This window comes from Elgaria multicarinata, chromosome 4 (genome assembly GCF_023053635.1).
Source record: "Elgaria multicarinata webbii isolate HBS135686 ecotype San Diego chromosome 4, rElgMul1.1.pri, whole genome shotgun sequence".
NCBI lineage: Eukaryota > Metazoa > Chordata > Lepidosauria > Squamata > Anguidae > Elgaria > Elgaria multicarinata.
The window spans coordinates 88,852,519-88,875,856 of record NC_086174.1 but is presented as its reverse complement, the minus strand read 5'-3'; the positions used below and the strand labels follow the sequence as shown (position 1 = coordinate 88,875,856).

At 42.1% G+C, this 23,338-nt stretch overlaps 2 protein-coding genes across 2 annotated transcripts in view; one reads left to right on the top strand and one right to left on the bottom strand.

Moving 5' to 3' along the window:
• Positions 1-23,338, top strand: part of SLC35F1 (solute carrier family 35 member F1) — a 249,007-nt gene that overhangs the window by 12,438 nt on the left and 213,231 nt on the right. The window lies entirely within an intron of this gene.
• Positions 14,226-23,338, bottom strand: part of CEP85L (centrosomal protein 85 like) — a 393,742-nt gene continuing 384,629 nt past the window's right edge. The window contains exon 15 of the mRNA XM_063124727.1: positions 14,226-14,240. The gene's annotated coding sequence lies outside the window, so the exon portion shown is untranslated. The remainder of the gene's footprint in view (positions 14,241-23,338) is intronic.

Here is a 23,338-nt window from a genome sequence, read left to right as displayed (position 1 = left end):
TGCACACACTTTTATGCTTTGCATGTACTTTATTGAGCAGATGTGGAAATACTTTTCGTCACAGAACAGTCCTATAACAGTGCAAAAGCCTCTGTACTGTACTGCATTCTGAACACGTGAAGAAGCTCACGTACTGAATTGCCGGGTGGGGGCGGGGGAAGAGAAGGCTTTCTCATGAGGTGTCATTTGGCAAGAAAAAGCCTGTGAATATATGCTGCTTCAATTTGACATTTGGAAGATCTGTGCTTACTGGGTACCTGTTGTATGCAGAAGATTTTTTTTTTTTACACAGATTGTAACTTTGGCTTTGGGAAAGGGGTTAGTTAGTGCCTCTTGAACTGGGGTGGTTTCCAAAGAGCAGATGCATAAATGGCTCCATAGACAACTCCGGAGAATGGACAGAGTGGCTCTGATAGAATGGACAGAGAAGCTTTAATGTGCTAATGAGGGGAAGACCAGATGCCAGCAGTGATCAGAGGAGCTCTTTGTGATTCCCTCTCTTTTGAGATGGCTGAAGCCTCTGTCCTTATCGCCGCTGCCGCTGCTCTCAGGCAGGAGAAAGACAGTGGGGCTCTTAGTAAGGTGCTCCTTTCGCTCAGATCAGCAAGTAATCTTAAAAATCAACATCCGAATGTTGATTAGGGTAAATCAACAGGAGAGAGTAGGCAAGGACGACTATAGATAGATGTGGATAAAGATATAGATACATACACGCATACATACAGAGAGTGTGCGGAAGAGAAGGCTATCAATGGCTCTAGTCCTGATGTCTATGTGCTTCCTCCAGTATCAAGCAGTAAGCCCATATACACCAGTTGATGAGGAACATGGGTGGGGGGTGCTGTTACACTTGTGTCCTGCTTGTAGCTTTCTTATCGTCAGCTGATTGGCTATTGTGCGAACAGAGTATTGGACTAGATAGACCCTTGGTCTGATCTGCACGGCTCCTCTTATGTTCTTAAGTGAATCTCTCAAGTTCTCTCATTAAATTTGTCAGATTTCCACAGTTAACTTCATTCTGTCCAATTTCAGGGTCTTGTTTTTAAAAGTTTGCATTAAAATGTTATGTATTTTTGTGCCCGTTTCTCCCAATACTTTTGTATACAGTTTTTTAAATGAACACAATTCTCCCTCGTTCCCTCCACACCCCACAGTATATTCTGATACTGTGTGCATTATTCTTTAATACGTCCATTTTGTGCACAGTCTTCCCTAAGACGTACAATTTTAATTGATGAAGTTAATCTGAACAAAATGTTTTTAGATATATATTGTCTCTGTGTGTACATTATATGTTTTTATGTAAATATTATTTTGTAAAATGTATTTTTAATGGTTTTTACCCTTAGTGAACTGCCCAGAGATAATACAATCCATGGATTTTTAAATGTCACAGTGAGTCCCTCAGGATCAAGACAAAAGGGTAGTGGGGGAAGGGGGTTGATCTTTCGAGCTTATCTACTCAGGAGCTACATCTGTGCCCTTGGGTGAAGGAAGCTTTCAGCTGCTCACACACTTAATTAACTAATTATTGGGACAGGCAAGCTACTCTATAGCCCTGTGGCAAAAGGCTAGGAAGGAGATTGCCCCTTAGTTAGCAACCATGTTCCTCACTTCCTCAGGAAAGCTTGCCTTATGCTCCTCACTCCTTGGATGTAATCAATCCCTTTCGGCGATTCTTCTTTTCACATTGCCTATGATGGCCTTCCCTCACCCCCAGCGTGGCCTGGATTACAGCTTTTCTACTGTCTACAGGGAGGCGGTTTTGTGAAACTGTAGGCTATGGTTGGGTTTGTAAGATTATTGCAACCTTTCAAAAAGTGTTGCAGATGATGAACAGTGGCATCTGCCTTGTTGTAGGGAGATAGCATGCCTGTGTGTGTGTGCCCAATAGCGTCATCTACAAACCAATGCAGATACTTAAAACCAAATTTAATTATTTCAAAAACAGCCTGTTTTTAAGTGGTTTACGGATAGTAATCACTTGTCAAGAGGTATCTTATGTATTAAAAATGGGGAAGGAGAGAAACGCTAGTGGTATTAGGACTCCCTTTGTTTATTCCTCTGGAAGTAAAGAACATGGTAGTGTGTTGATTTCAGTTGCTTCAGATAACAATGAGAGTAAAAAATTTGGCTTGGATCTAGACTTACCTATACTTAACCATAGATTCCAATAGGTCTTAAGTTGCTCAAAAGGCATTCCAAAATCTTGGCATCACTACAGAGAAGGCCCGGTTTTGGATATATACATAATGTACTTTTTCTATAGATGGAATGCCAAGAAGGAACTCTTCTGATGATATTATTGCATGGGCAAGATGATCTGGGAAGAGGTGCTCCTTCAGATATTTGGGCCCCAAACCATTTAGGGCTTTAAAGGTAACAAAACAAACTAAACATCTTGAATAGGTCTTGTGCTTTTAACCTGTTGGTTGTCTTACTATGATTTTAATTTTTGTGAACCGCCCAGAGAGCTTCGGCTATTGGGCGGTATAGAAACGTAATAATAAATAAAATAAATAAAATAATAAATAGCCACATAGACAGCCAATATATCTCCTTCAGAACTGATGTCCACATAGGCACATCTGCCTGAATGCTAACAGCCCAGTTATGCACTACTTGGAGTTTCCAGATCATTCTCAAGGCAGCCCCATGTAGAACGTATTATAGTAATGATTATCCATACAACCAATCCTGTCCAGAAATGTACCTGTTTGGACCTTGGGTCTTCAAGGAGTGATATTAGATCTGCAAGCCAGTTACTGTGAAGTTGTTTGCCAAGTGTTCCGCGTTAGTTATATGGTCCTGTTCCAGGTCTTCCTAATGGTCACACTGAGCTCCACATAAAGGTGTGACCTTAGCAACTGAGTGCCAAGAGGCCTACAAAGATATTTCAGGCCTTAAGAATTTCATCTCCAAAATTGCTCTCCAATGGCAAGCAGATAGCTGCAGCTCTAATGCTGATAAATAGGCTCATTTGTGTCCAATAACAAGACCCTAATTATTGCCTCCCCAGCACCCAAGTTAATTGCAACCTGTAAGCCAAGATTAACTGGTGACAGAAGGAAAGCATCGTTCAAGCCATTTATATCAGTGGTCATTAGACTGTATATTTGTCAATGGAAGAGGTGCTTCCAGTAATCTACAATCCAGCTCAGGCATGTTTGATATTATGCTGCAAGGATTAAGAAAGAAAAGGAGGGATAGAAATGTAAGGTTGTGACAAATTTTCCTTTACTTCGTTGAACCTGTACAATAGTTCAGTGAGGTTCATGATGGCCTCATGATATTGCCAACATGTCTGTTGTGACTGTCAGCAGAGCCCTTCACAAGACAACTATAATTCCTAGCTCCGTTACCAGGTATTCTTTTAGTTGGAGGTGGGATTGGACCTGGAACCCTCTGCACGCTAAGCATGTTCTCTGCCACAGACCTGCGGCTCTTCTCTGATGCCCAAGGATGGTGAAACCTTTTATAGTAAGATCACACAAAGGATTGGAAAAGGGAAACATTCTAAGGCATGAACATTTTGAGTGAACAAGGGAAATCTATGTATGGATTCGTAAGGCCAACCTCGCACTATATAAGAGTCACAGCAGTTTGTTAAGGGGTATGTGTAGCTATTATGTCATCAGTATGGAGGAGAAGAGAAATTTGTTTGATTTACATTTTAATACGAACTGACCTAATTGACACTTTCTGAACTAATATGTGAACTGGAATACAGTTCTCCAGATTTTGCAACGGCAGTTCTCCAATCAAAAAATGTGTACAAAAATGTGTACACTTCAGGGGAAATTGCATGCAAAAATCCATATGCAAATGCATACATGTTTCCATGCACTTTTTTTTTTTTAACTGATTCAGAAACAGTGTGGAACCAACTTGTCCTTGGAAAAATATGAACTTCCCTGTCATCAGGCCTTCCCCTTCCTGAAGTTGATTCTGGTAGAACTGTTTCTCCTACTAGATTGACTGAGGAAACTATAGGGTTGTCTCCAAGTCCAGATACTTTTGTGCCTTAGTGTTCTTCCTCAACCTTTTTCATGTCTCAAATGCAGAAAGAGGCAGCGCTTATCTGCTCTTTGCTGTAGATGACATGAAGCTGATTGAATGGTCTGGGTAGGGCTGCTGGCCATGCTATGTGGGGTAATGGGATTTGTAGTCCAACACATCTGAAGGGCTCCAGGGAAGGCTGGGGTTGGGTCTCTCTCCATACATCCCTAATGGAGAGAGAGAATGATAGGAACTGGTTGTCAGAATATTGGAAAACTTCCCTCTTTCTGCATGATTTGAAACATGCAAAAAAAAAATTTTTTTTTTTTACTTAACCCCCACAAAAACAACCCCCCACAAAAGAGTTCAGAGTTTATGATTATCAGTAGAATCTGTGTAAAACAAACTATGCAGTTCGTTTTATGTTCTTTCCATACAGTTATTTATTTCTCTGAGGCACCAGGTCCTTTTAAACTTTTCATTGAGGACACACACACACACACACACACACACACACACACACACACACACACACGGATGTCTCCCCTCCCCCTTTGTTAACACTTGGCTGATAATGCAGCATGAGGTGATATTTTAGCAGCTGGAACTGTGAGGTAACAATATTGCATGGATTAATTGGCTGCCTATTCACAAGGAGGCACTTTTCAGAACCAAGCAGGGGCGATATGAAGCCAACCCTTGTGTTGTTTTCAGAATAATTGGTAATGATGGGGAATGAGAAAATGTGGGAGTGAAATTTTACAGCCTTATCTTCTGTGGCTTTTAGGGTCTTGTTATAAAAGTCCAGAATCCCATTGCAATGAGTGGCTTGTGACGATTTGGTGTCTGGTCCTTTGTAAAGTGAAGAGGGGCATTTGACTGGTGAATCATGTCCTTCCTCTCCCCCATCTCAATTTCTCTCTGTTCAAAAGTCGAATAAATCTGTTTTCTGAGAGGACAAGAATTCTTTGGCTTTTCTGAAAAAAGACGTGTGTGTGTGTGTGTGTGTGTGTGTGTATTTCCCTCCCTGCCACCCCACAAGAATCTGTACTACACTGTTATTCTTTTGAACCTTGGTTCCATCTGTTGGCACGGCAACACTTTTTCATGGATCTGCAAAATCTTGTGAATAAGCCTGTCATCAGCAGTTCATTAACACAACTTCTGGCTGGATTTTTTTTTTTTAGCACAGAGCACATTAGAGGATCATGCAATTCAGATTAAGGTTCCCTGTGGCGATTCACATAGTTCATTCTGCATCAGCGTTTAATTGGAATTACAGCACAGAGCCTCATTGCAATATATTCTGGACAATTAAACTCCTGCCCACAGAACCTAAATGATAATTTGCTTTTGAAAATACTTAGGGATATACCTTCCAAATGTGTATGGCTCAGTCTTGTACTGTCTGGCTACATCTGCTCAATAGGGACAAGCATGTTCATATTCTGTATACCAGTTCATGCGTAGAACATTTGTTCTGAACATTGCAGCATATCATAGAATAGTAGAGTTGGAAGGGGCCTACAAGGCCATCGAATCCAACCCCCTGCTCATTGCAGGAATTTACCTTAAAGCATACCTGACAGGTGGTTGTCCAGCTGCCTCTTGAATGCCTCTAGTCTGAGAGAGCAAGTTCTAACACATTTTGCAAGTACATGCTAAATTTGTAACATGAAAATCTCAATACCTGGAAGCTAGATTTGTAGGACAGAAATACAAAATATCTTTATGTGATAGAGAAATATAAATACAGTGGTTATGTGTATTATGCATTTATGTTTTTGTGCTGGTTAGCCACAAGTACATATATAGAGAGATGTTTTAAAATGTGATGTTTTAATTCAGAAAAACACACATACCATGTTGTGATGCCATAGTCATGGACTCCTGAGTCTTGTCGGGAATAATCTGAGTTTAGATCACAGCTTTAGCCTTGCAGTTTCTTGTGAAGCCAAACGAAAGAAATATGAGGATCAAAGTCAAACCTAATATAACCAGAGTTCACCATTGCATTGAATTTATAATTAAGTACGAACCATACATGCACTGATTCCAGGATTTCACTGGAGCAGCACATTCTCAAAAAAAGATACTGAAGACACTGTCCAGATCATCAGGCTGTTTCTACCGGTTACTATGTACATGTTAAACAGGATTGGCGAAAAGATGAAACCTTATGGTATTTCACAAGTGTCATTCCAAGCCAGCCTTCCCCAACCTGGTGTACCCTTCAGATGTTTTAGATGACAGTTCCCAGATTCCTAGTCATTAACCATGCTGGCCTAGGCTGATGGGAGTTAAAGTCCAAAACAACTGGAGGTCCCTAGGTTGGGGGGTGGGTGTCTGTTCTAGGACGTAGAGCAGCAGTCACCCTATGATAGGCTCCCTTAGTGATAAAACTTTTCAGAGCCAATTTAGCATCTCTGAAATCCATGAGAAATCTAAATATTTCCTCACCTTGACCTTGGCCTAGGATGGACTAAATCATCACAGATCAAAGCTCGCTGCTCATCCTTGGTGTCTGTTCCCATCTCTTTCCAGAATATCATGATCATATCATATGAGAGCCAGTGTGGTGTAGTGGCTAAAGTGTTGGACTGGGAATCGGGAGATCTGGGTTCTAGTCCCCTCTTGGCCATGGAAATCCACTGGGTGTCTTTGGGCCAGTCACAAACTCTCAACCCAACCCACCTCACAGGGTTGTTGTGAGGATAAAATGGAGAGGAGGATAATTATGTACGCTGCCTTGAGTTCCTTGGAGGGGAAAAAGGCGGGATATAAATGCAATAATAAATAAATAAATAAATAAATAAATAAATAAATAAATAAACACCTTCAGGAAGAGCAACATTGGAAACAAGCCAAACTGGGTCTCCACCGTCATATAATCTCTCCCACATGGCCAAATCCACTTTCTGAGGGCCAGATATTAATGGGAACCACTGTAAATTTGTGTCACTGACTACCAGTTCTTTATGTACATTGATAAGAATTTGATGGTCCTTCAGGGGTTGCTTGGAAGCATGACATTCCTGCACCGTAAACCTAATAGATGGCCACAATCGTTTAATTCACAATCGCTTAGCATCTGTAATATGCGAATAATTATACTCTCCTTGTAGTGGCTTAGATCCAAAGAAGTGTGAAGTTGCTTCTACTCATGCATTTGAACTTTTTATTCTCCATTCCAGTGGCAACTTGTAGGCCTCCAATCCTCATGTGCTCCGAAGGCCTTCAGATGAATGGCAAGTGAGCTGCTTCCATGTATACCATGCAGTGGGTTTTTTTGGAACCAACCTATGGTCATTTTAAGATTGCTGAGAAAATGCATGGCACCGTAGCTATCATAATAACTTGTTGGGGTCTAGGAAAGACAAGCTAGAAGGTCATAGAACTCAAGAATTCACAAGATTTATTTGGTCACCTAGTCAATCTTCCTCTAATATCTAATTGTTTCTTATGAGGTTAGAAGTAGTTAATTTTTACAAATGTCTACCTCTCATTTGTATTGTAGGCACAAGAACAATGTACTTGAACACATTAGACTTTTATTTCAGATATGTTGAAATGTTCTGTGACCTTAAGGAAGAGGACAATGGGAACAAATCAACTTTAGAACTGCTTTTAAACCTGTGCCAATGAAAGGACATGCCATGGATTTTCTGAAGGGAGTATGAAAAGTCAAAAAAGTGCCAGGGGGATAGACTTTTATTCTGTGGGCTTTGAAGAAAGATGAAACTGCTTTTATCTTTCCCTCTCTTTCCCCCTCCCCCAACCTTCAACTGTACTCCTTTTATTCTTTTCTAGTGAAAGTTGTCATATCCATTCAGCACAGTACAGTGCAATCCTAGTGCATTTTGTGCTTGTTATTATTACACACAGTAATTGTAGCTTTTCTGATAAGAGTTATTAAAAATGATGTTGTTCTGAGCTAAGCTCAAAAGTCTGAGTGGAAAAATGTTGATGGCATTCAAGAAATACCTGTCTGTGTCAGTGTATTTAGGAATGAGTAATCAAAGTATCTAGGAAGCCTGGCTTGGTTTCCAAACACAAAAGCAAAGATGAAAGTTTGTCGCAAGCGGTGTGTGAAATGTCCCAGTCATAATTCATAAATCGATGCAGTTTTGATTGGATGTTTTGGAAACTCTGTTGAAATGAATGAGCTTCAGGCAGGCCTAACCAGGTGCAGGATAAGGTTTGCTTTCTGTTCAAGACTGGTTGACATAGGGGAAGATTCTTTAGGTGTTGTGTTCCATTAGGAAAGGAATTGAAAACAAAACTGTCAGCATCATAATGGCTTTATAAAAATCTTTGCTGCAGCCACACTTGGAATACTGTGTACAGTTCTGACCACTGCACCTCGAGAAGGACATTGTAAAGCTGGAGAAGGTCCAGAACAGGACAGTCAAAATGGTAATGGGGCTGGAGCAACTCCCCTATGAGGAAAAGTCACATCTGGGGCTGTTCAGCTTAGAAAAAAAAGAAGGCAAGTATGGGGAGGAATGATAGGGGTGCAAAGCACTAAAATTATGTGGAGGCAGTGAGGGTGAGATTTTTCTGAGCATATGGGTTTCTTTTAAAGCTGCCTGAGTTTGGCAGGAATTAGTAGCCTGGGCCTCAGTGGCAAGTAACGGAGAAGGAATTGTTAAATGAATGAAATAGAGAGTGGATGTTGGTGGTTTCAGAATGCTGGATTGATTATCTAGCCTTCATTGATTTCGGTCAGGTTTTCTGAGTGCAAATTGCCAAGAGCTGTTAACTCAGGTGAATTGCAAAAAGAGGTGGCATTTTCAACTGTTTTTAACATTAACCAGGCCTTTCTTTTGTCAGAATCAGAGTAAGTAATTTAGCCAATAGGAAGTCATACCACTTCAGAAAGTACTTGCGGTGCAAATGGATTTCATGGAGCACTTTTTTCTTATCTTGTTACATCACTTAACTTACCTATGAACAAGATTGATGATGATGATATAATAATAAATATTAATAGACACAGAAAGTAAGTTACAGAGTGATAAAGCAAGAGTGTTGATTGTAAGTAATATTAATCTTGTTAAGATAGAAGGATAAGGAAAACTTCTTTCTGTTTAATTCTAACACTTCAAAAGCATTGACATTTTGTAGCAAATATTAAATCAGTGTTCTAGACATGGGTAGAATGAGGGAGACCTGCATTCATAAACCCACAGTGTGTGGGGCAAGAGCAGGGGAAGGTGTGTTTGAGGTAAGGCTACACCAACTCTCATTCCAGGTGCAGTCCAAGGAGCCAATCCAAGAGTGAACAGGCCCAAGGAGTGTTCTCCTCAGAAGTTGATGGAAGGAGTAGACAGTCTGCAAACAAGGGAATTGAACAAATGATGTGGTTCCAGTATCCAGCTATTCTGCTGAGAGAGCAAGAGCACGCGCAGTGGGGAGGAGTTATGGGCCAGAGTGTGTTTTTCTTGCAGCAGAAAGAGTTTTCTGGGGGGGTGTTTTTCAGAAACACTGAGGAATGTATTAACGAATTCAAAGAGCAATCTTCTGCATGTAGGTTCCATGGCGTGTAGGTTCAGGAGTAGGTTCCATTGACTTCTATGGGAATTACTCCCAGGTAAGTGTGTGTAGGATTGCAGGCCCTGTAATTTCTTGAATTAAACCAGGAATCTAATGGGAAATCGTTTCTTCATCAAAGAATTTGATTGCCCAGTTGGCAAAATCTGTGGTTCAAATAGGCAATGTCTTCAGTAGCAATGTCTTCATTACTACTGCTTTGGATGAAACAATGCCCAAAAAAGTTGCTGTAAGAAGTGACCTGCTTGCCTGCCTTTTATACAGCACAGCTGTCTGTACTGATTTATATCCTTGCTGTGTTTTCATATACTCTAGAACACATTGTGGTGGTTTTGAAAAATTAGCTGTGGATTCATGATTTACGTGCTACTTACCATTGCAATGTATGTTATGCCAGGGAAGCTTCCTCTGTGTGTGTGTGTGTGTGTGAGAGAGAGAGAGAGAGAGAGAGAGAGAGAGAGAGGGAGAGAGGGAGGGAGGGGCCAGGTTGTGTCAAACAGCCATGCAATGGCTGGTTTCACACAAAGGGCTTGCTCAGAACCACCGTGGTTTAAGGTGTCTTCTGAACAGGGCCAACATGACAAGCCACAGTACAGGTTGCTGTTGAATCATGGATTGTTGTGTTATGTGAACCAGCCATGCTAACAAATAGCCTCAAAGAGAACCCATGGTTTGTTGTTGGGTTGTGAACTTTGGATTATTTGTGGTTAACAAACCATTGTTTGTTAGTGCGACTGGGTTCACAGAACAGAACAACTCATGATTCAAAATCATTCCATGGTTCAATGACAATCCACACTCAGCTTTACTCTGACTTGCCGTGTTGTGTGAACCAGGTTAATTCCAATAATATAGGGTTGTGTCCAGGGGTCTGGGTGTCTTGTGAGTAAGAATCTAGATTTACACAAAGTTTACAAGATGTAGGGTTTATTTTAGTGTATCTTCCTTGTGTACACACAGGCAGGCTGGTCTTTGACTTGTTGGTTGTGCGTGCGTCCTCTGAAAGGGGCACATTGAACTCACCCTCTTCCAAAACCTCCATAATTACAAGAATCCACCAGGAACTGTAGGCAGCTTTTATTTGTAAGTCTTTGCCTCCAGTTACAGCACTGAGGCAAAACAAGCATACAGACTCATAACTCAAGGCAAGGAATTTGTCTGGTGAGCAGAAGGTAGATCTGGATCATCTGGTAGATCTCTGGGTGGTTTGCAGGTAGTTTTGCAAGGATTTCTGACTCCCAACCTTTTAAGAACAGCAGCAACAAAATAACTGCCCCCTGACACCCTAAAACACACACATACACGTGCACACACACACACACACATACCCACACCCACCAGCAATCCTGATACAGATTGTCCACTGCATGGTTAACTAGCCACCCTGCAGAAAATGTCCTGGGTTCAAACAACACATTAATCCATGGTTCAGCAAACAACTCACAGTTGAACAATAACTCACACTGACCCTGTTCAGATAACACGCCAAGTTATGATGGTTAAGCATTTTGAGCTAAACATTATGGCTTAGCATGTCATGTGAACCGTGACTTAGCATGTCATGTGAACCATTCTTAACCATGGTGGCTACATAACAATAGTTTAAACACACTTACTAACCATTTGCTGCAAAAGGGATAGCAGCCTAACCATGTATGAATAGGTCCACTTAGCAACTGAGTGTGGATTAGTGTGTTGTGTGAACCCAATCAGAATCTGTCTTCCGAATATACTTAAAAGTTTGATTCTAACAAAGCCTTTCCACTGAGCTCTCTCTGGCTGAAGCTTCTCTCTCCTCAGGCCAGAAGCAGAGGGTGTTGCCCTCAACTACTTCCTGGCTCCTCTCAGGAAGCACAAGCCATTCAGGCTGAATCCAGCAGTCATTTCATATTGTTACAGTGGTAAAATAGTAAATAATCACAATCTTTTAAGAAATAGTGTAGAATACCAACTCATGTAAACTATCTAGAATACTAGTTTGAGCTGCCCTCTGGGCATCTTTGCTTTAAATTTGATCTAGAAAGGCGGCTTGGAGGTCTGTTTTATCTTACCAAAAGAGAAGTGGAATTTCTATTGTGATAGACTAGTATTATTCTTTCTGCCCTTCCTTATATTGGGATTACAGTCAATGCAAGATGGCCAGTCAGTGTATAAGTGCATCAAGACAGAGTTCGTGAGATTGTTGCAAAGTGATCCTTGTTGTAACCTAATCCTTCACAGACCAAAGAAACTGCAGAGCTAATTGCAGAGCTGGGTCACCAGCCCTGGTGTATGTTACAAAAGGGATTAAAAAAGAAAAAGCAAGCAAGCAAAGCTACTGATGCATGCTCAACATTTTGTTCTTCCCATCTGCTCATGGGGGTCCTGGCTGCCTTACTGGCTGGGTCCTTCACCTGCTACTCAAAAAAAGGGAATACTCCTTAGGCAGAAGGCTTGCAAGAACTGATTACCACAACCATGAGACTATCCCTGTGCTTGCCTTCTTTTTTCTGTCTCCTTCTCCTTTCAGAGCTGTTGCTTCCCTCCCGTCATTCTTCACAGTTGCGTAACTCTTTACAGATGACAATGAAACGAGCTTGATGAGTTCTGCTGTACTTACCATGCACCTGTCAGCCATACCGTAAATGCTCTGTTATCGATCAGTACATTTTACATAAGAGTCGTGCTGGAGTGCTGCAGAAACCTGAAGAATTTTATGTTGTTCTCTCTGCTGCACATCTGTGGACATGATGCAACATTTCACCCTGTTGAACAACAAGAGCTTTGGGAGAGGGGTGGAATCGAAACAAAATCACTAATACTATGACCATCCAGTTCGCAGTAAGCATTTCTGAAAGCCCATTGATTTCAGGGTTAAGTGTGTGCTTCATCTTCTGTTGAAATCAATGTGGTTTAACCACATTGGGATAAACAGACTAAAAAAAATTCCAGGGCCTTTCATCCCACATCCTTGAGGCCAAACAGAACAGTATATATTGAGAGATGTTCTTTTGACCAGTAGAAACATCTGCAAAACCATTATCTGTCTAAAATCTTACTCTTGCACAAGTTGTCTGAATGCTGCAAACGCAATTATTTTCATTCTCATCACTCAGCCTAAGTTGTTCTTTCTATGTGTAGAAGTTGCTCCATAGAAATGTAAAAAGCTAAAATAGTATATTACAACTAAATGCTTGGATTTAGCCATTCTTAGGAGAAGTTATGTTGTTTTAAAACAGGGCACATAATTTGGACTGAAAACGTGATCAGGTTTATACATGATTGCAACTGATAGTTAGGAAAAGGCCCGAGGCTGGTCTACTGTGTAGGCCCCTTCATTTGTTACCTCAGCAGTACCTGCCCTGAGACTTCTTCCCATAATGCTGTGGTGTTTGGAAGCACATAAGCAGGGCTTTCCCATGGAGCTGCCTCCTCCCATGACCTCCTCCTGGCCTTGAGACAACTTAGCAGGAAGGACCCATGTGATTAGGTCCCACCATGGGCTCTAAGCTTCTTAACATTACAACATGGGAAAAAATCATTAAGAAGCAAAGGAGCCCTGTAAAATAGTAGCTAGATGATAAATAAGTTTGGTTTTCCTTAACTGTTTTGTTAACATTTCAAATTATGCAGTTGTGCTTCTAAAATGATGGTACTATTCATTTATGCATTGATAACTCTGGCTCTTGGGTTAATTTTTAAGGGTTGAATCCAATGGTATTATTCTGCTGATGGAAGCAGTTCTGTTAGCAGAACCAGGAGTGGGGCAATTCTCCTTCCTTCCCCCACTCCCACAGTCCCTCCCTACCCTCAAAATCTGCTCTGCAGGGCTAGGAAACCAGAGCAGATTTTTGGGTGGAACAGAACACTGCAGTGGTGAGGAGAGAGGGATAAAGCATAATGTTGGGTTTAAGAACATGTATGAAGTCTAGTGTAAGAAATACACACTTTACTATCAGATGAATATCCAGTTTCTTAAAACACTAGACCAGCGGTGGGCAGATGTTTTGCACAGCTTTCCTGACTTTTGGCCATGCTGGCAGAGGCTTCTGGGAGTTGAAGTCCAAAACATCTGGAGATCTACCTTCTGCCCATCTCTGTTTGACATCAGAGTTCTGGAAGGGGGGGTGCAGCTTGAATTAGGTGAGCACAGAGATTTACTTCCCTAGAGTTCCACCTGTGGTGTTGTAGGCAACTGTGGTTTATCTGGATCTGATCTGTTTCAGGCTGAAGATCTGCAGTCTTTCCAAATGACTCCATGGTACTTAACAGTGCTGTGCTACCATGTGTGTAAACCTGACCTGGGTTGCAGGCACTCCAGGGAGAGCATCCCACAAAGCCTTCTGCTTGAGTTCTACGGACTCCTTTCCACATTAAAGATGGTGAAGGAGGAGACTCTTTACAGAAAAGCAGCTTTGTGGTGAGAAATATTGAGTAGTTACTTTATCTCTGGGATTAATCCACCCACCCACCCCGCAAAAGTTGCTTCCCTGCCATTGAAGATGGAGGCTGTGATAGTGTGATGACTTGCCGAATGGGCCATTCCTAAATTTGTCCATTAAATGTGTGTGTGTGTGTGTGGATCCCCTGCTAAGTGGCTCTCTCAGGAATGCAGGGAGATTGAAAGGAACAGTAAAAGTGCAGCTGCGACTGAATGCTACCCGTGCAGTTGCTGCCAGCTGGTGGCCCTGCTTCATGCTGCTCCCTGTCTGCCACACAGCAGATGGCTGCGGCTTTAATGAATGAATCTTTCCCCCTCTCTTCTTTGGGCAGAACAATGGCTTTGGAATGGTGATCTGCATTCCAATGGACACACAGGCGCACATACACACACACACACACACACAGTCTCTTGGGCATGGCGATGGGGGCAGGGTGGGTGTTTAGGATCAACTTTTCTTTTAATGCCCCATTTTGTTAAGTGATGGTCAGTCCTTTCCCCTCTGTTTGCCATAAATGGAGGAGGTTGCTGTTCCCTTTGTCCTTTCTGCCCTTTGGGTGGTGGGTTGTTGTCATTTTTTTAAAAAAAAAATCTTGGTAGGCCATTCTCTACCCCATCCCCTTCCATCTCCAGATGAACATTGCCTCTGGTCTAAGAAAGGATGTGTAAAACCTCTTTAGTAAAGCTGCTCTTGCCTTTGTCAAAACCTACCCAACTGCTGTTGGGTTTCGGCTCTCCCTGCCGTTCTCTGATACCCCAACTTACTTGCTGCTGCTAACATCTTTGCATTCTATAGATGCAAAATAGGATTATGACGTGGGAGGAATTTTGAGGGAAAGTTTTGAATATCATCTGGTAAGATTTCGATACATTTTTGTTTCAACATTGGCCCTCATTCAGGAGAAATACATGACAAAATAATCAGATACATTATATATTTTGGGGAATAATTCTGGCTGGAAGCAAATGTAACCATGGTTTGCATTCCTTTGGTGCCCTGTTCTCTGTGGGCCTGTCGTGTTATGCTTTATGCCTAGGGTTTGTTGCATTTCATAATTAGGGTGAGATGGAGCTGTATGTAACATGGCGCTGTATTTCAACATTTCTTTAGGTTTAATTAAATTTCTCTCTCACTTAATTGGAATGCACTAATTTGACAATATTGACAGGCTTCGGAAAAAAGTTAAGAGTTTGTTTCGGGGGACCCTATGATGGTGTTGCATGTTAAATCTAAGCTGGATCCAACCTGGAGCCTCACATAACCACTCTGAGTTTCCCAAAGGAAGATGTAAGTGTACACCTTATATCAGTATGTTAGTGAAATAAATGGGTACATTCAACAAGGTGAATGTCTTCAGGCATGAGCTTCTTAGATCTGTGAAAGCTGTTGAGGTATAGTTAATGGGCTCTGGCACCAGTACCAGCACCAGGTATTTGAGGGCCCTTGGACAAGGCACCGTCACTGCCCCCTTCCTCAGTGAGTCTACCTTCTCATTGCCAATGTCACCTGCAACTAGTACTCCTTTTTTTTCATCATTGAATTTGCTACTGCTTACTTGACAAGTAGCTGGTGAGCAAATAGGCTCCCTGGCCTCTACTGCTCTTTCTTGTCACCACCACCATTGTCTGGGCCAGAGCAAGAGGTGGGTGAATAGGAGGAGAAAGTCCAGGGGGCTCTTGTCAATGGGCCCTGCTGCTGTGTAGGCCCAACCATGCCTACCCTTGACACTTGGCCCTGCCTGGCACCAAGAACTGCGATGCCTCAGTCTTCCAGGCAGGGTGGATAAAAATCAATGATTTTTAAAATAAATAAATAAAAAAATGGATTTTAAAAAAATTTAAATCGATTTTTTAAATTTAAATTTGGTTATTTTTTAATAAAATGCTTTTTAATGGAAAAATCTATCTAAAGATAGTTTTCTGCTTAAGATACATTATAGTCCAAAGGTTATTCAAAATGAAATAAGGATTAGTTTTTAATTATGTAGCGTGAGTCTGTTTAAATTTTTTGGTAATTTTTAGCCCTCCCCTTAGCCAAAAAAGGCTCCCTGAGTGATTTAAAACCAATCTGCAAAGAAGAAGTCCCTGCTCTCAAGCTTACAAGCTAAAAAAAGACATGAATGACACACAAGGGCCCTGTTCAGAAGACACCTTAAACCACAGCTTTAACCATGGTGAATAAGGCAAACAGCCTTATTCACCGTGGTTTAAGCCATGGTTTAAGGTGTCTTCTGAACAGGGCCAAGGAAAAGGAGATGGGGAGTTGATTCATGAACAAGCACACACACAATGTAACATACACTTGCACACACTCTTTATGTTGTATAACTTGTATTTTCATTCTTTCGTTAGTTAGTAATTTTTCTCCATGGCTGCTACAGATCCCTTTTTTATTTTGAGCAGCAGCAGGGTGGCGGGGGGGATGGGGACCACGCCAGGGGGCAGTGGGAGATGCATGTGGCCCACTGGCTGTATATTGCCCACCTCTGCTATTTACACTTATCTGGGAGGAAGCCCTGTTGAAGTGAATGGGACTAGTTTCTGAGTAGACATGCATAAAACGGCATTGTTAGAGAGCGATCCTGTGGCTCCCAGATGGTGTTTGAGGAGCCATAGGATATGGAGATTTTCAGAGAGGAAAATCCCCGCTTGGGTCTTCAAGATTGGAGTGATCTGCTTACTGAGTGTCAGTCCTGTAGGATTACACTTTTAAAATACGAAAAAGCCTTGTCGAACAAAAATGTTTTGATTGCCCGCCTACAACTGAACAAAGAAAGGCAAGTTGTAAAACCCTTAGGGTGAGAGTTCTACAGTTACAGTGCAGCAGGTCTGCTATGGTTTGTTCCTTAAGATGCTGCCTTTGTATATGTAGGAAGGTGTGTGTGTGTTTGTTCTCTGCACTTTCTCTCCTCTACCCCCCTGCCCCCCAAATGTTAATCACATGTAATTTACTCATGAGTACTAGTGAGACACTTAGGATCAATTGTGGAATACAAGAATGCAAGGTTGCTGCAGGGCCACGGTTAATTCTGAACTACATTAAATAAGCTTAATATTGGTTTTCAGAATACCGAAGGCTAATTTGGTTCATGCTGGTCTTCAAGCTTGAATAATTGAAAACAGCCTATGAAACAAATTATGGCTATTGGCCTACACCTTTCAGTAGGTGAGCGAATTAAACTTTGTGGCAAAATAGCTATCTTTAGTCCCTGGCAGATGTTGATTTCACTTAATACTTCCAGTGCTTGCAGTAGCGCAGTGGGAAATAAATGGAAGTAGAAAAGAAAGTAAGGGGCATGGGTTTTTTTGTGTGTGTGTGTGTGTGTGTATAGGAAGTAGAAGACTGTTTCCCAAATGTTGGTATCTGGGCGTTGTTCTTTTCTGGACTAAATCTGGTGGACCACTTCTCCCTGCTCTTAAAAAGATACACATGCTCTTGTTTAGCTCCCATAGTCATGAGCAAGCATGTTTCTTGCAGCTGCAGGATCGACCAATTAAGAGTTGCTCCTGATGTCCCACTCTCTTGGCCCTGTCCTTCAAGGGCAGGGAAGGTGCCTAGTGGAAATGCTTCAGGGTTGAAGTCTCCAATATGAGGCCCTCATGAGCTCAAATGTGCCCATGAGCATCTCTCTAGGCACCCACTGAGCTCTCTGCCCCTACTGATTTTTATTTTATTTCTGGATTTTTTTTTAAAAATATTATTTTTAGATTATTATTTTTTACCTGGTAGGCTGCAAAGTGAAGTTCTGCCCACCACTGCCTTGTACTTTGGTTCTTGGGCAAGCTACTTTTTTTTTAGTCTCACCTGCTGTCTGAGAAAGGAGAGTTTTGTGATTCACCATAGCAGCCATTTTATGCAAGAGCAAGCCTCCCATGGCAGCCATTTTGTGAGCGCACCACAACGTTCTCACGAAAATTCAGGCGTGACCACTGTCCCAAAAAAGTTAGGGACCTCTGCTTCAAGGGGTACCCTGTGCTTGACAACTGTAGCCACCACAGCTGAATTGGAATCCTGCTTTCCCCTTACTCCTATATTAGCACAGAGAAGAAAGGAGAATCAGTTTTGCACAAGGTGTCTTCATTCTGAGGGCCACACATCGTGGGTGCAGCATCCAACATGGCGGTTTATTGTGCAATCCTGTATTTATCTACTTGGAGTCAGAAGTAAGCTCCATTCAGTTCAGGGGTTTTCTCCCACGTACGAGGGTATGGGCTTGTAGTCTTAATTTTTTCAAGGCACACTTGAGGGCCTCGTTTTGCATGTTGCTCGGTTATTGCAGCATCACAGATTAAGGACAAGGCCTGGTGATGTACGCGGTGAAATAATTTAATGCGAACAAGCAAGGAGCCCTTTGAAACCTAGAGAAAAGTTTTGGCCTGGCAATGGCCTTGGGGGGAAAGGAAAGATGAGACGATTGCATGACCCTTTCGCAGCACTGAATTTTATCATTTTAATAAACCCTTTATCAAAAGGCCTTTTTGTCTACTAAAGTGGAGAATGAAAGATTTAAAATTGGGCTCCTGGCTTGTTAACATCATTACTCCCTGGTCTTTTCTGATTGTTTGATTCAATATAGGATCATAAGTTATCCAACCCTTTATCCTTTACAAACGCAGTATGAGATTTTGAGCAGCATGGCTGCAGCATGGGTCAAAACAGCTCCCCTCGATCTGCTCCTTTTTTTCCAACCAGTGGCTGGAATGAGCACAACCTCCTTGCAGAATGGCTGCTTTCTGCGCCCATGAGTGGGTCTGGATTTCCCATGAGGAGAACTGCGCTGATCTTTCTGTCTTGTTTCAGTAGAGGGAAATCAACAGAGATGAATTTGGGGCAGTGCTGCATCTTTGTTTTCTTTGATGTGCTGCTCAGTTGCATTGTGCAGGGAAGTATTCCAGTGCCTTTCTTTGTGAAATGTATGCTGTGATGAAATCCTCAATGAGTGCCCCTTTCACTAAGCAACAGGGCGGCAGAGCCTGGAATCTGGTCACTTCATTGATAAAACGTGAGGCGGAAAGCATGGCTGTTCCTTTGTGTTTCAGCGAATCCAGTGCTCTTCAGTGGGCTGCAGCCGATCTCTGGCCGTCTGAATCAGCTTTTACCTAATCGGAGCCTTTGGAGGCTGACCTTCAAAAGCCCATGGAGAGGGTCAGTTGACCCCTTATGTTAATTGTGTAGCATTTAGTGGACTCCTTTCTTTCTTTCTGTTTTTTTTTTTTACTCTAATGTAAGTGCACATGGCCCCAACTCAGATTGGGACCACAGGACACTCGGAGTGAAAGATTAAACCTCCCTGTTTACATCATGAAATTTATTTATTTATTTATTTATTTATTTATTTATTACATTTTTATACCGCCCAATAGCCGAAGCTCTCTGGGCGGTTCACAAAAATTCTCCTCCCCACACTACATGTGTAGGGGTGGGTGAAGCTTTCATTCTTCCCTCCCAATGGGCTGGAGTCCCAATCCAAAATGGGGTCACATGCACTTATACTAGAGCAAAAAACCTCAAAACGAAACAAAGAGAAGGATCAGCTACACACTGCATAATTAACATAATGAGACTTTTCAACTCTGGTCTGAACATTTTATGTGTTGTTTAGGTTTTGTAAACTGGGTTTCTAGAACCGCAGTGAACAATCTGAACTCCTGGACTGCTTATAGGCACAATTCAAAGGAGAACCATCTTCAGACAAGATGGCCTTTGGAGAGTTCTCTCCTCCATTGATAATGCAGCAACAGCAGGACTCTGAAGAGGCGAGTGGCTGGATTTAGCAGCATTTTAATTCCCCACAATGCCCTCAACATAGCATTGTTCACAGGCATTGTGGGAAATTTAAGTGGTAGCTAGACTCAGCTACTATATAAAAGGGGTCCCCAGGGCAGGCATCAGTGGTGGACCCTGCCAGGACCCTGGAAGCTGCCCAACAACAATGTTGTTTGTTGACAATGTCCCTGATATAAAGTGCTGGTTTTTACTTTTAAATCCCAAAGAGCTTTAGACCATAGTAAGTAGAAGACCCTTAAGCCCTCTCCAGTCAGATCTCCACATTATTATTATTATTTATTTATTTATTTATTTATTTATTTATATAGCACCATCAATGTACATGGTGCTGTACAGATAACACAGTAAATAGCAAGACCCTGCCGCATAGGCTTACAATCTAATAAGTTGTAGTAAACAATAAAGAGGGAAGGAGAATGCAAACAGGCACAGGGAAGTGTAAACAGGCACCGGGTAGGGAGAAGCTAACAGTATAGAGTCAGAACAAACTCAATATTTGAAGGCTATAGGGAAAAGAAAAGTTTTTAGCTGAGTTTTAAAAGCAGTGATTGAGTTTGTAGTTCTCAAGTGTTCTGGAAGAGCGTTCCAGGAGTAAGGGGCAGCAGAAGAAAAAGGACGAAGCTGAGTAAGGGAAGTGGAGGTCTTAGGGCAGGCGAGAAGCATGGCATCAGAGGAGCGGAGAGCACGAGCGGGGCGATAGTGTGAGATGAGAGAGGAGAGATAGGCAGGAGCTAGACCGTGAAGAGCTTTGAAGGTCAGCAGGAGAAGTTTATATTGGATTCTGGAGTGAATTGGAAGCCAATGAAGAGATTTCAGAAGTGGAGTGACATGGTCAGAGCGGCGGGCCAAGAAGATGATCTTAGCGGCAGAGTGGTGGACAGAGACCAGCGGACTGATGTGAGACGAAGGAAGGCCAGAGAGAAGAAGGTTGCAGTAGTCCAACCGAGAGAGAACCAGTGCGTGAACGAGAGTCTTGGCAGAAGAGACAGACAAAAATGGTCGAATAGTAGGTTCTTCTGCGTGTTCTGCTTTGCTCTGAGGTAATGGACAGGACAGGACCAGAATGTGCAAGTCCCTGCCCTGGGTGGTTTATTGATACCCTTCATTGTCAGTACTCCAAAGCTGAATGAAATTTGCTTCTTCAACAAGTTTTAATTTTTTTGTTTTGTTTCTTTGATTGTGTGTTTTATGTTTAGTCTGCTGCTTTTTGCTCATTGTGATTGTGTATGTGAGTGTAATAGGTATATATCAGGGATGGGGAACTGCTGACCTTTGAACTGAACATGGGCAGCTCCCATCCATCCCACAGCCTTGGGTGGATGGGGGTCAGGGCTGTGTGTGCGTGTGTGAGAAAGAGAGAGAGAGACAGAGACAGACAGTGGTGGTGGTGATGAGCTTAAGTTAGGATCAGAGTCCCCAACCTTTTTGGGTTATTGGGCACATTTGGAAAGAATGTTGTGGGGGCACTGTCACAAAATGGCTGCCATGGTGGGCATGGACAGTCACAGAGCACTCATTTCCTAGTATGCAGCTATTTTGCTGAAGGGCAAAGGTTCTCTTAGGATTCTGAAGCAATAAGCACACAAGTGGATAGAACCCTTAAGATTTTATTCCATAGCAGACAAAAGAATACAAGTAAATATATAATACTGAGTAAGATAGCTTACTTCCCTGTTCAGTTGTTGGGGGCTCCAGGAGAACGGGAGTGGAGATATCCCAGTCAAACTTTCAGCACGCAGCACCTCCATGGTCCAGGTCTGCGTCAAAGGTCACTAGAAGTAAGTTTCTGGGGACTCAAAGACTATGTGCTGGCTGGCCATGCTAGTGGTCTGCATCACAGGGCTGCTGTTAGGATAAGCATAGTACCTGTAGTAAACCTGGCACATTCAGAGTGCAATGTAAAAGAGAAATAGCTGCAGTAATCTGTTGGATTTGTTGCTGGTTTATTTTGCTTTTGTAGCTCAGCTTTGCTCTGAAGTCAGACACGTTGATATCTGCAGTTCTCTTTTCCCTTTGGGTAAGTAACAAAATACTTGGTTTAGGCCATTATGCAGGCATTTCTATGGAAATTGTTTGAAGGTACTTGTTTTGTCTTGTCAATGCCAACAACAGAACCCAAAAGAGAATTCCCTAAATGCTGTAAATTTGTGTTTTACATTCTCCTAAAGTGTTTGATCTTGACCCCATTATGCTAAAATTCTCCTAGAATTAGTTACAGTGCCAGTTGATCCCTCAATGTGTGATCTGCCAACACCTAGGCAGCCAGTTGGCAGAAGAACAGGAAGGAGATTGGTGTTTTTGTATATGACTATTAACTGCCTTGAATGTGTTGTTTTTGAATCTGCTTTTTAGAGCCTTCTAATTATCTCTTTGCTGCTAGCAATTATATGAAAAGACAGCTGTTCAAAAAGACTTTTAAACAGTAGTAGTACATATTATGGCTATAATGGATGCATGGTGTTTTTTAATAACTGACGTTTTTCTCACTGGCCTCGACTCTTCTACAGTAATATTCGTTATTCATGCCTGTTTCTGGTAACTTGTTTGTCCTTACTGCCTTAAACCTTGCCAAACATAGCTAGGCTTTAAACCAGGGGTGGACAACTGCGTGAAGTCCATGGGCTGTTTTCACCCCTAGACCCCCAGCCCATATGCTAAATGTGTGGAGAGCAGTACCATCCCCCCAAATCATCCACCAGCCCTCCCTGAATACTCTCATGTTGAGTGAGACATGTAGAAAGGAATGCCAAACACATACAGTTGTATATGCTCCATGTGATTGGGAACCCCCCCCCTTGTATGGAGTGCCCAGGTACATAGAACGATGTGTATTCATCTTTTAACATATCTTGTTCAACGTGTAGGTGGTCCACCCTCCCCATACACTTAGTCTACACATGGAGGCATGTGTGAAAAGGGATGAGTGGTAGGAGGTTCTTCTCTGATGAATCATTCTATGATGATAAAAGGTGAGTGATGGCTACAAGCAGACAGCAAAATTATAGCAAGAATATAATTGTGTTGTTGTGATGATAATGATGATGGCGGTAAAGGTAATCTGATGGCTGCTGTATTGATTTCAGGAAACCATTTGAATTTTAGAGGTCACTCTCACATATGTTCCCTCATAATAGTGTAAGGGCAGGACATTCAGAACAGCATTCATTGATTCTTGGGCAATAATTTCCCACTCATTCAAGGGTTTGCGAACTTTAGCATCCCCACATCTTTTCCTCCTAAAAGTGAAGTGCGGATGTAGACTTCACCAATATGTACTATCAACCTTCTTTTACAACCTCCTTCTCCAAACTTCTCCCTGCAGTTACTTTGGACTACAACTCCCAATAACAACTCAAGCCAGCATGACCAATAGTCAGTGATAATGGGAGTTGTTACCCCAGACATCAGAAGGGCACCAGGTTGGGGAAGGCTGTACTAAAGCCTTCTAAATACCATAAACCAGGTATAAACCAGAGGTCCCCAACCTTTTTGGACCCATGGGTACGTTTGGGAATTTGAGAAACTGCTGTAGGCTTCACCACAAAATAACTCCCATGGAGGATGTGGCTGGTTACATA